At 38.4% G+C, this 13,039-nt stretch overlaps 1 protein-coding gene across 1 annotated transcript in view; it reads right to left on the reverse strand.

Annotated features, from left to right (window-relative positions):
* Window positions 1-13,039, reverse strand: part of ZFAND3 (zinc finger AN1-type containing 3) — a 321,862-nt gene that overhangs the window by 289,987 nt on the left and 18,836 nt on the right. The gene's annotated exons all lie outside the window — the stretch shown is intronic.

A 13,039-nucleotide genomic window follows, 5' to 3' on the forward strand; every position in this document is an offset into this window, starting at 1 on the left:
TTCTCAAACCACTGACATACTGTGCATTCATTAGCCACATCCTTCCCAAATACTTCGATATTTTGAGCTGTCTGTGCAGCACTGGTTCCATGATACAACTCATATTCGAAAATAACACTAATTTTTGACTTAGACACAGTTGCACAAAAATAGTCTAAAAAAAAACTTTAAAAGATAATCACAATTCAAACAATGCATTTGAAAGAAAGAGGATGTATCTTCACAATAAAAATAAAACAAGTGTTAAAGTGAAATGTCAGAGATATCAACTGTCAAACTTAGTACTTAAGGAACTCGGGCATTTCATACATAGTAACCTAATATATATTCAGAGGTGAATCAATGCAATAATCCCTTGAAGGAATTTACTAAGACCCTGGTTCTCAAAGTGTGGTCCCCAGGGAAGCAGCATTCTTACTACTAAGTAACTTGTCATAAATGCATATTATTTGGCCCCTTCTAAGGACATGTCCAGGAATCTGTGTTTCAACAAGTCTTCCAGGTGATTGTGATACACTTTTAAGTTCAGAATGACTAAGAGATAAACACGTGCCTACTACTGAGGTCCTCAGCGCTCACTTGAATCCAGAACTACCTGACATTCAGCCTCAGCATGAGGTCATGGATCCTACTCTAGGATTAACGTAAGATTTTCTTGTATCTTTGAATACCGAGAACAGTGCCTGATGCATAGTAGCTGCTCAATAAATGTTTGTTGAATGAGTGAACATAGTTAACTCTGTTGATGTGCAAACATCCTAGTGTACTTACACAAAGCTAGATGGTATAGCCTACTACACACCTGCCTATCTAGTATAGCCTATTGCTCCTAGCTTACACACCTACAAGGACTGGTTTCATGGAAGACAATTTGTTCACAGAGGTAGGGGGGCTGATGGCTTTGGGATGATTCAAGTGCATTACATTTATTTCAAGCCTCTCTGCTAATGATAATCTGTATTTCCCGCTGCTCCCCAGCACTAGCATCACCGCCTCAACTCTGCCTCAGCTCCACCTCAGATCTTCAGGCATTAGATTCTCGTAAGGAGTGTGCAACCTAGATCCCTCACATGTGCAGTTTACAGAATTCGTGATCCTATGAGAATCTAATGCCACCGATGATCTGACAGGAGGCAGAGATGTGAGCGATGGGGAGTGGCTGTAAATACAGAGGAGGCTACTCTCACTGGCTAGTCTGCTGCTCACCTCCTGCTGTGTGGCCTGGTTCCTAACATGCCACAGACCAATACTGGCCCAGGAGTTGGGAACTGCAGCTGTAGACAATTGTGACACAATCGTAAGTATTTGTGTATCTTCTAAACACATCTAAACATAGAAAAGGTACAGTAAAAAATATGGTAGTATAATCTTATGGGACCACTATCATATATACAGTCTACTGTTGACTGAAACATCCTTATACAGTACATGACTGTATCACCCATTAGAGGTTATCACCCTCATGAAGGCTACATCAGGGCAAGGACTTGTTCTCTGAGACCCCAGTGCCTAGGGCTGTTTCTGGCACAAAGTAAATAGTAGAATATTTGCTGACTGCCTTCCACTCCCCATCTGAGTTTTATGGGCCCAGCACATTCCCACTGCATTACTCTGCAACCTAGCCAATCTGAAGTGTTTTTTTGCTTGTTTTTGTTTTTGATTGATTGATTGAGACAGAGTCGCACTCTCTTGCCCGGACTAGAGTGCCGTGGTGTTAGCCTAACTCACAGCAACCTCAAACTCCTGGGCTCAAGCAAACCTTCTGCCTCGGCCTCCTGAGTAGCTGGGACTACAGGCATGTGCCACCATGCCCAGCTAGTTTTTCCTATATATTGTTAGTGTCCAACTAATTTCTTTCTACTTTTAGTAGAGACGGGGTCTTGCTCTTGCTCAGGCTGGTCTTGAACTCCTGACCTCAAGCGATCCTCCTGCCTTGGCCTCCCAGAGTGCTAGGATTACAGGCATGAGCCACCATGTCCAGCCCCCAATATGAGTTTTTAAAAGTCTATTAATCCCAATCTATCCTTCCTCAGATTTAAAAAAAAAAAAAAAAAAAAAAAAAACTCACCTCTTCCGAAAAGCCTCTGCTGACTGGCTCTAAAGAGCTTCAACTGAAATAAAACCATCTTGCTTTTGGTTATATTTCAGTCATCTATGTTTTCATTTTCTCTAGTTTCCATTTTAGGTAAGATACTCAAGGGCTAGAAGCAAGACCCCTACTGCAGTAGTAAACCTACTGGGGCTGTGCCCAAGGTGAATGCAATGTTCTCTCTAATGATCCACTGTTCAACTTTCTGATTAAATACAACATAGCCATTTTGCAGGTCCCTGCAGCAGGCAGTAATGGCAGCAGCAAGGGCAGACAGAGAAACCAATCATAACAGGAGACGGTGGCAGGACCCACAAAACCTCACTTATCTTTAACTCAAGACCATAATATTCCCTCCCACAGGCCGGGCGCTGTGGCTCACGCCTGTAATCCTAGCTCTTGGGAGGCCGAGGCGGGCGGATTGCTCAAGGTCAGGAGTTCAATACCAGCCTGAGCAAGAGCGAGACCCCGTCTCTACTATAAATAGAAAGAAATTAATTGGCCAACTGATATATATATAAAAAAATTAGCCGGGCATGGTGGCGCATGCCTGTAGTCCCAGCTATTCGGGAGGCTGAGGCAGGAGGATCGCTTGAGCCCAGGAGTTTGAGGTTGCTGTGAGCTAGGCTGACGCCACGGCACTCACTCTAGCCTGGACAACAAAGTGAGACTCTGTCTCAAAAAAAAAAAAAAAAAAAAAAAATTCCCTCCCACAGGGACTTAAATCAAGTTGCAAGTCCATCAGCTGCCCTTCAGGACATTTTCCAGCTATTATCACAACTGTATTTCATCTTAAACAGAGTGAAGTTTTAAACAAAAATCCAAATACTAGTGGCACAAGCACAAACTATTACATGAGGCAATTCATCTGGGAAGACAGATGTTTATAAATTACTTACCTCCCCTCTACCTCAAACAAGGGGTGAGGGGGAAAAGGCTAAAAGAAAAGTGGAATAACATGAAGCAGCTCCATTAGGGGAGCTCTGGCACTAGGATATGTATACCTGTAATCCCCACCTCTCCTCCATCTCTCCCATACTCCTCCATCTTCACTCCAACTTTCTTGTCATCTGCTGTGCCTGTTTCCGGACAGTAGGAATGTAGAATCTGAGCTAATTAATCTCACCTTGCAAGGCAGTTTATTTTAATTGCTCAAATAATACAACACTGTTGGCTGATAGGCCTTAAGACAGGTGTCCTCAAACCACAGCCCGCGGGCCACATGCAGGTGTTTTTGCCCATTTGTTTTTTTACTTCAAAATAAGATATGTGCAGTGTGCATAGGAATTTGTTCATCGTTTTTTTAAAACTATAGTCCGGCCCTCCAACGGTCTGAAGGACAGTGACCTGGCCCTTTGTTTAAAAAGTTTGAGGATTCCTGCTAAGACCTCAGTCAAACCTTAGTGTTGATTTTTTTAAATTTAAAGTTCCCCTTTTACAGGAAAACATAATGTTAAAGAACCTCACTTATCAAACCAAGATCAAAGTTATAAAAGTTCCATACAAAATAGAAGTTTAGGCCCAGCATGGTGGCTCATACCTGTAGTACTAGCACTTTGGGAGACCAAGGTGAGAGAACTGCTTGAGGCCCAGAGTTTGAGGTTGCAATTAGGCTATGATGACACCACTGCACTCTAAGCCTGGGGAACTGAGCAAGACCTTATCTCAAAAAAGAAAAAAACAATGAAATAAACAAAATAGAAGTCTGAAGAAGAAGCTGACAGCTCTCTCAATAGTTCTCTTATTCCCATCTATAATTGTCTTCAGCTTCATATAACAACTACCAGCATTAAGATAGCAAACACTATACTCTCCAGTTTTTAAAAACACATCTTCAGTGATAAACTCAGTCACCTTCTAGTTCACATGCTGACAGTTCCCTGTCCAGTTTAAAAGTTCCACAGCTAGTTTAAGTTATGACAATTCAAGCAGTTCTATTTCTACATTTCCTAATTTAAAACTTACCAGAGAAATCATTTTTAACCCCAAAGCCAGAAAGAGGTCAGCAAAAAGTAATTTATGATGAGGATACAGAGACAAAGGGAATACCCCACAAAGGTAGAATAACCATTTTCACCATTCAGGGCTGTAGTTCCAGGAATCTAATGATTCTTCATTTATTCAAAATTGAAAATGATATGATAAAATTCCCTGGTGTTGACAGCTGGTAATTTTTAACTTCACGGTTGCCTGACAGGCACCTACAGGCTTTACCTGGCCTCAATCTGTCCAGTTTGGAACTGCCAATTAATAGCTTCTCAAAGACAAATCTCAATGTAAGCTATTAAAAAAAAAAAAAAAAGTGCTTTTCAAAGTGCCAAATACAGTGACTAGTAAAACTCAGCACATTAGAACAAAATAAAACTGGGGTGCCTCATCCAGTCTGCAATTGTCAAAGTCAAGTGACAAGAGCAAAGAAAGGATCAAATTATCAAAACAGTTTTGATATACATATTCCTCTTAAATATAAAGACTACTGCAGCATCTAACTGATGTCTTCACTGGTAATCTTAACTTTCCTCAATTGAGGCTCCACGGGAAAGAATTAAGCACTAATGCCTTAAGGCAAAGATTAACAAATCTTTTCTGTAAATATTCTAGGGTTTTACGACACACAGTCTCTGTCACAACTACTCAATTCTGCCAATGGAACACAAATGCAACCTTCAACAATAAGTAAATAAATGAACATGACTGTTCCAATAAAACTTTATTTATGGACACTGAAATTTGAATTTCAAGTAATTTTCACAAAAATATTTTTTGTCCAACATTTTAAAAACATAAAAACTATTCTTATAAAAAAAATTCTTAACTATTCACCAGATTTGGTCCTAGGCAGTAGTTTGCTGACCTACACCCAAGGCATCCTTTATATGTAACAGATTAACTTCCTATGCATCTACAATGGTACTTATTATATACCATATTATGGAGAATGGAGAAAACAATCACTCAAATCACTTTCTGTGTTAACTACAGTAGTCTGATCATATGAAGCCAAATGAGAAGGGTTTTTGGCACTTGTTAATGTGGGCAAATAACTTTATACAAGTTAAAAATTACTCAATTCTCAAAATATAAAAAACATAAAAAGGAACTTTCACACAAATATATTACCAATGGATGATATAAATCAAACTGCTGCAAATTAAATCTCTGGTTAATGTATTGCCAGAAATTAAAAACAAATTCTTCTAGTTAAGCCAAGAATTCAACTATCATCTTTCAATCTATTTTGTATCTTCAAATGCAAAACCTACCTGATGTGCTTGCTTCAGTAGCATATATAAAAAACCTACCTGAATAAAAATCACAAATATAAATTACAGGATTGCCTCAGACACTTAACACTAGATTTGAGTTCTCACCCATCTCTTTCTAGATGAGTGAGCTTCAGCAAGTTCCAAGCTCTTTTTACTCATCTGTTAAGAACATGAGTAAATATATGCAATCTTCCAAGAGTAGCTGAAAGCGAAACTTATGTGAAAGATTTTGGTATACTCTGGGGGGCCAAGGTAGGAGGAGTGCTTGAAGTCAGGAGTTCAGGACCAGCCTGAACAAGAGTGAGACCCAGTCTCTATAAAAAATAGAAAAATTAGCTGGGTATAGCGATGCCCGCCTTGTAGTCCCAGCTACTCAGGAGGCTTAGATGGGAGGATTGCTCAAGCCCAGGAGTTTGAGACTGCAGTGAATTATGATAATGCCACTGGGAGACAGAGCGGGACACCATCTCTACCAAAAACAAAAAAAGAGTACCTGGGTCTATGATGAGAGACATACAGCAGAGCAAATTATAAGAACAGAAGCAAAAGAGCACTTCACAAATCCCAGGATGTAGGGCAGTGCAAGCTCTAAAACAAACTCCAAAAGGAGTGTTTCATTTTTAAAATCTAACCAGGAAAAGAAAAACTTTACTGACTAATCTTTAGACTTCTAAAAAGTAAGCATCTCGAAGGATTAGCTAAAGTTTATTTTAAGGTCAGGAGCTGGGAAAATTATGAACCATTCTGGATTCAACCCATTTCGTCATCATTTCCCAAAGCACTTTGCAAATATTATCTAAGAGAATATGTTCAGGGAGTACAGGGAAGAGACAAGCCCAGCCTAGCAAGTTTCTGAAGGAGTGGATACTGGCATACTCCAATCTCTTGATGACACATGCGACCTGCTTCAAAAACTATGTTCTTAAGTGCTACAAATTACCACAGTTCTCAGTTAAAAAAAAAAAAAAACAATATAACATATTAGTTCTTAGAAGATTAAGCTAGGTATAGGCTTCCTTTGGGGAAAAGGAAATTTGATATTCTTCTTCTAGAGTTTATTTTCTTATCTTCAACATTAAAAACCTTTTCCCTAACTCAATTTTATTCATGTTTACCTTTCTGCCAACAACAAGTAAATAGGTTTACTTTGGAGCTATGCCTGGGTATGGTAAATTTTCTAACCCAAAAGAAAATTTCTAAAAAAATAATGAATGGTAAGAAGGGTATATGACACCTCATAACACCTAAAAACAACGGCTGTCTAATTCAGTTACCTCTCCCTCCCAAGAATAGCACTGCACCAGTCACACGACCAGTGAAGATTAAAGATGGTCTCAATCTCTGTGCTACTCCTCTCATTGAGAAATGGAAACCAATTCCCTTCTCTTGAATCTGGGCAGGCTCTATAACTGTAGAACCAGTAGAATATGGCAGAAGTGATGCTATGCCAGTTTCCAGCTGAGCCTGTCAACTGTAAGCGATGGTAATAAATTTTTTTTGTTTTCTTATTGATTTGACAATTCCTTATATATACTAGATACACATCTGAATTCAAATATTCATATTTTGTGTCCCCTCATCTGCAGTTTACGCTTTCATTTTCTGTGTTTTTTTTTTCTTTTTAATTTTAAGAGATGAGAGTCTCAGTATACAGCTAAGCCTGGAGTACAGTGGTTATTCACAGGCATCATCATAGCTCACTACGGCCTCTAACTTCTGGGCTCAAGTAATCCTCCCGCCTCAGCCTCCCGAGTAGTTGGGACTACAGATGTGTACCACTGTGCCCAGCTAAGAAATTATTTTTAAGATTTTAAGTTTTGGAGTGGTTTGTTAAGAAAGAACAGATAACCAGAACAGTCATCAGACCACAACTCCAGCTTTCAGGCCTTTCACCACACCAACAGCCAAAATGCTGTTTCATTTAGAAAAAGAAATAAAAACTCAGAAGCTATAACCTACTAGAATAGGTTTTTTTTTTTTTTTTGAGACAGAGTCTCACTTTGTTGCCCAGGCTAGAGTGAGTGCCGTGGCGTCAGCCTGGCTCACAGCAACCTCAATCTCCGGGGCTCAGCGATCCTACTGCCTCAGCCTCCCGAGTAGCTGGGACTACAGGCATGCGCCACCATGCCCGGCTAATTTTTTGTATATATATTTTTAGTTGGTCAATTAATTTATTTCTATTTTTGGTAGAGACGGGGTCTCGCTCAGGCTGGTTTCGAACTCCTGACCTTGAGCAATCCGCCCGCCTCGGCCTCCCAAAGTGCTAGGATTACAGGCGTGAGCCACCACGCCCGGCTAGAATAGGTTTTAAACAGAAAATTCTGTCAACTTTCACAGCGTGAAAAAGGAGACCATGGCGTCCCAATCCCTCCTAAGAACACAAAGTGTCAAAAAGTAATGCATCAGTCAAGTGCAATATGGAAAGGTTGTAAAAACCAAGCTCCTTCAGTATATCGAAGTAAAGCATGTATTCTTTAAAATGATAAATATCCACAATGGAATACTATTCAGTTGTAAAAAAAAAAAAAAAAAAAAAGAATGAAACCATGTCTTTTGTAGCAATATGGATGGAACTGAAGGCCATTATCTTCAGTGAAACAACTCAGACACAGAAAGACAAATACCACATGTTCTCACTTATAAGTGGGAGTTAAATAATGTGTACACATGGAAGCAGAGTGTGGAATGATAGACAACAGAGACTCAGATGGGAGAGGAGTGAATAATGGAAGATTGCTTGGTGAATACAATGTGCATTGCTTCAGTGATATATGCAGTGAAGGCCCTGACTTCACTACAATGCAATGCATTAATGCAGCAAAATTTCATATATACAAATTAAAAAGAAATGGGGGGGGAACAAAACCCAAAGAAAACCCTCTGGTCTGGAAGGATAGATACCAAGAAATCACCTCTGGAAAGTGGTATTTGGGAAGGACTAGGATGATAGAGTGGCAGAAAACTTCAACTTCATGCTTTATACAAATCTAAATTGCTTAAAATAAGCATGTAACATATAGTTTTAAGAAGGTATTTCTTTTGGATAAAAGCAAACTACTGTAGCCCTAACAATTTTTAAATGCCTTTTTGGTACATTAAAAATAATAGCAAATGTCATTTTTCATCACACTTTCTTAGGATAAAGGATGGTGTCAGCTCCAAATGGATACCTATTTTTAACAGTAAGTAGAGCTCATGCTCTAATTTGTGTCTCCTCCTCTAAGCCACCAGTCATGTGCTCCTACATAGTGTGGCACTCCTAGTTAACACAGTACCCAGCAAGTGGAGGAAGACTGCAAAATTGATTTGGCTTCCTTCTTTCAAGTTTTGAAGGGTACTAGGCAAGAAAAGCATGCTTGCACAATCCTGTCAGAACTTACCCCCTATGGCTGCAACAACTCTGTTACTCTTACTCGCAAGCCAGACTTTGCTGAGCACCATAAAACCACTGTTCCTTTCCTCTCCAAGCCTGTGCCACACTCCCAATCCCAAGAAAACTGGCAAGATGGTTGGATGAAATATTAAAGAGAGTGGCAGCAAATCAAGTCAGAAAGATACAGGGCAGAAAAGAAAGATAAAATAATTGCTTCTCTGAATATCTAAGTTTTCATAAATTATCCCTATCTCTTGCTGCTTCTCTTTAGACCAATTTCTTGTCCCTAAGAAATTCCATCAGGAGACGGATAAGGAAAAGATGAAATTCAAAACTATGCCACTTCTACTTATTAAAGAACAAAATCAGAAAGGAAAGCAACACCAAAAAAGCTCTAACATTTTAAAATTCTTACAGGGTTTATCATTAAATGTTGATAACTCACTGTAGCTGTAAGAACTTTTTTTTTTTTTTTTTTGAGACAGAGTCTCACTTTGTTGCCCAGGCTAGAGTGAGTGCCGTGGCGTCAGCCTGGCTCACAGCAACCTCAATCTCCGGGGCTCAGCGATCCTACTGCCTCAGCCTCCCGAGTAGCTGGGACTACAGGCATGCGCCACCATGCCCGGCCAATTTTTTGTATATATATTTTTAGTTGGTCAATTAATTTATTTCTATTTTTGGTAGAGACGGGGTCTCGCTCAGGCTGGTTTCGAACTCCTGACCTTGAGCAATCCGCCCGCCTCGGCCTCCCAAAGTGCTAGGATTACAGGCGTGAGCCACCACGCCCGGCTGTAGCTGTAAGAACTTTTAAGAGCCCTTCCCAACCCTCAGTTTATCAGATTTCCTAAAGGGATAGAAACAAAAGTTCATCAAGTTTGAACTATCAATATTTCTTTTAAAACATCATTTATTAGAGTCCTATCATCTCCAATTCAACTTTTTCCCTTCATTAAACCCTACCATTCTGATTTACCTTTCTGTCCTCAAAACAAAATATAGATACACAAATTAAGATACAAAATGAACTAACAGATCAGAAAGAGTTCTATAAAAACTACACAAACATACAAAAATATAAGTACAGTTTAGCAAATTTAGATATAAAATATAAAACAGATTAGTTGGAAAATGACCAAAGGATCACCCATGCTGAATATATTAATAATGCAGAGCAACCTGAAAATCAGGAGACAGAGGACAAGGGAATCATGCTGAGTTTTTTTTTAAAGTAATGTAATATATGCAAAGTTTAGGAAATAAACTTATTGTACTCAGCATTAGGAAATGTCAAAAGAATACAGAATGTCTGACCTAGGAAAAAAAAAGGAAAGAGGTCTCATTTACCAATGATTGTTAAGTATATTAGATGTTTTCTAATGAAGAAACTGCTGAATAATTACAAAAATAGACTCGTCATTAAGGAAACACTGCTGTCTGAAAAGGAATAAAGCAGACCACATAGTTCCCAAAACAAAACTCTCATATTAGTTCTCAGTACTGCCTTCAGCTTCATGGAGACAGGCAAGACTTTACAAAATTGAATCATGAGTAAGAACAGGCATACTTTTGTTTAAAAAAAAATCACCTTGATAGTCAAGTCACAATGTGCTTAAGAAATTAAGATTTAAAAGATCATCACCTAGCAGATATCAATATGTAATGGGTGAGATGGTTTAAAACTGGGGTGCTTAAGGGGCCAGAATATCTCCCAAACTATCTCTAATATCAAATCAACTAGAAAAGCAAAGCTGGAATATAAAGTTAGCTAAGAAAATTCCAATCTATTCTAGACCATTTCTCAACGTTGGGTAAGGATGTTTGGTGATAATTGATTTTTGCGTTATTATTATTGGGTTTTGTTTTGGAGACAGGCTCTTGCTCTGCTGCCCATACTAGAGTGCAAAAAAAAAAAAAAAAAAAAAGGAAGAATCTGAATACAAAACATACCATCTAAGCTGTACTTTGACTCAGCAAAGCTCCCATAAAATACATTTAAAAGACCAACCCAGCCAAGGTCCTTTAAGTTTGGGGCAGGGGGATTTAAATCTCAATGTTTAAATGGAAGAAAGAATGGCATTCCATGTATGAATAGAATATAGCAAGTATGAAATGCAGTCCAGCCATCTGTTATGAAAAGAATATATTTAACCTTCTATTTAAAGGAATCACCACTATTTCCAAGTAGTTTAGAGTTGAAGTATACCTAAGTGAACAAAATACAAGCTCTGAAGAGAGTCAGTTCTGCCACTGACTTGCTATGTAAAACCTTGGGCAATTAACTAACCCACAGTGCCCTTGTCTGTAAAACAGGAAACCACTATTTCACCAACCATACAATTCCTATGAGGATTAGGGAAACAATACATACAAAGTGAGTGGCACCCAGTAAACAGTAGCTATTATTACTACTTCCAGTAGCAATTCATATTTGATCTGGCACTTTCTTTAAAAAAGACTGTGGCAAAGATAAAATCACAAAGGCAATTTAAGAATACCCTGAGATGAAAGAAAATGAAAACAATATACCAAAAGGTATAGGATCCAGTTAAAGCAGTGCTTAGAAGAAAATTTTTCTCTGTAAAAGCCTAATTTTAAAAAAAGGAAGATCTCAAATCAATAAACTAATCTTCTACCTTAAGATATAAGAAAAGGGTAAACTAAACCAAAAGCAAGCAGAAGGAAAGAGGCAATAAAGATGTAAGAAAAATTTAATGATATAGAGAATAGAAAAACAATACATAAAATAGATAACATCAAAGTTGGTTCTTCCACCACATAAGCAGAAACAAAAACAAAGACCATATGATCCTCTCAGTAGATGCAGAAAAAGCATTTGACAAAATTCAACACCGTTTTGTAAGAATGCTTAGCAAAACAGGCATAGACGGGACTTACCTAAAAATGATACAAGCCATTTATAACAAACCCACAGCCAATATCATACTGAATGAGGAAAAACTGAAAGCATTCCCACTTTGAACTGGAATAAGGCAAGGTTGCCCACTATCTTCACTTCTTATTCAACATAGTGCTGGAAGTCCTTGTAGCAATCAAACAAGAGAGCGGAATTAAGGGCATCCAAATGGGAGCAGAAGAGATCAAACTCTCACTCTTTGCTAATGATATGCTATTATATCTAGTAAACCCCAAGGATTCAACCAAGAGATTCCTTGAATGGATACATGAATTCAGTAGTCTCAGGATACAAAATCAATACACACAAATCAGAGGCATACATATACGCCAGTAACAGTAAAAGTGAGAACCAAATCAAAGACTCAATTCCCTTCAAAATAGCAACAAAGAAAATAAAGTACCTAGGAATACATTTAACTAAAGAGGTAAAAGACCTCTACAGGGAGAACTATGAAACACTGAAGAAGGAAATAGCAGAGGATGTAAACAGGTGGAAGACCATACCATGCTTGTGGGCTGGCAGAATAAACACTGTTAAAATGTCCATACTACCCAAAGTGATCTACAGAGTCAATACAATCCCTATTAAAATACCATCATCATTTTTCACAGATATAGAAAAAATAATTTTATGCTTCATATGGAGTTCCACCAGAGAAGACCCTGTATAGCAAAAGCAATCCTAAGCAATGAAAACAAAATGGGAGCTATCAATTTACCAGACTTCAAACTATACTACAAGGCTATGGTAATTAAAACAGCTTGGTATTATCACAAGAATAGGGACATCAACCAGTGGAACAGAACAGAGAACCCAGATATAAAACCATCCTTATATAGCCATCTAATCTTTGACAAAGCAGACAAAAACATACACTGGGGGAAAGAATCCTTATTCAATAAAAGGTGCTGGGAAAACTGGATAGCCACATGTAGAAGACTGAAACAGGACCCACACCTCTCGCCTCTCACAAAAATCAACTCATGCTGGGTAACAGACTTAAACCTAAGGTGTGAAACTATTAGAATTCTAGAGGAAAATGTTGGAAATACTCTTCTAGACATTGGCCTAAGCAAAGAATTTATGAAGAAGACCCCAAAGGCAATCACAGCATCAACAAAAATAAATAAATGGGACCTGATTAAATTTAAAAGCTTCTGCACAGCCAAAGAAACTGTCAGGAGAGCAAACAAACAACCTACAAAATGGGAGAAAATTTTCGCAAGCTACATATCCAATAAAGGGCTGATAACTAGAATCAATTTAGAACTCAGGAAAATCAGCAAGGAAAAATCAAGCAACCCTATCAAAAAGTGGGCAAAAGACATGAACAGAAACTTTCCAAAAGAAGACAGAGTAATGGCCAACAAACATATGAAAAAATGCTCAACATT

Source organism: Microcebus murinus, chromosome 5, assembly GCF_040939455.1.
Source record: "Microcebus murinus isolate Inina chromosome 5, M.murinus_Inina_mat1.0, whole genome shotgun sequence".
Lineage (NCBI taxonomy): Eukaryota > Metazoa > Chordata > Mammalia > Primates > Cheirogaleidae > Microcebus > Microcebus murinus.